Genomic DNA, 868 nt, shown 5'->3' on the forward strand with positions numbered 1-868 from the left:
TATGTCTACTCTGATTAAAAGTGAGGCATTTGTTTGCCATAAAGGGAGAGAGTTTTGGTAGCAGTCACTGCAGACTAAGGTAACAACACAGGATGCATAGGGAAGAAGCAGTAAATAATATTCTCTCATGTTTGGATGTATTTGAGAAATCAGACCCAGCTGGAGATGAAAACGTCAGCTTCAGTACTGATAAGCACAATTGGGTAACATGACTTTATTTTTAATTTTTTTATTATAATTTATTTATTTATTTATTTATTTTTTGAGACAGAGTCTTGCTCTGTTGCCCGGGCTAGAGTGCCATGGCATCAGCCTCACTCACAGCAACCTCAAACTCCTGGGCTCAAGCGATCCTCCTGCTTCAGCCTCCCAAATAGCTGGGACTACAGGCATGCGCCACGACTACGTGCAGCTAATTTTTCTATTTTTGGTAGAGACGGCGTCTCGCTCTTGCTCAGGCTGGTCTCGAACTCCTGACCTCTAGCAATCCTCCCCAGCCTTGGTCTCCCAGAGTGCTAGGATTACAGGCATGAGCCACGACGCCCAGCCTGGTAACATGACTTTAGATATGTTAATAAAAGGGCCTTGCTGTCCCGTTTCAAGACTAGACTTTGGGCCAGCTCACCTACAGGATCATTCAGAACTAGAACTAGAACTTCTGCCTCTCATTGCCCTGGGGCTTCCTGCCTTCTGGCGAGTCTGTCCTACTTAGCGGAGAACATAGACCATGGATGCCATCTACCAGGTAGCTCCATTCTCCTTCGTGGAGCACGTAGGAAAGGAGGCAGGAGCCAGTGGTGCTGTGTCAGCAGAAGTTTTGCAGAAAATCAGGAAGCAAATGGAAAAGAGCTTCCCTCATAACATTCTC

This window comes from Eulemur rufifrons, chromosome 27, assembly GCF_041146395.1.
Source record: "Eulemur rufifrons isolate Redbay chromosome 27, OSU_ERuf_1, whole genome shotgun sequence".
Lineage (NCBI taxonomy): Eukaryota > Metazoa > Chordata > Mammalia > Primates > Lemuridae > Eulemur > Eulemur rufifrons.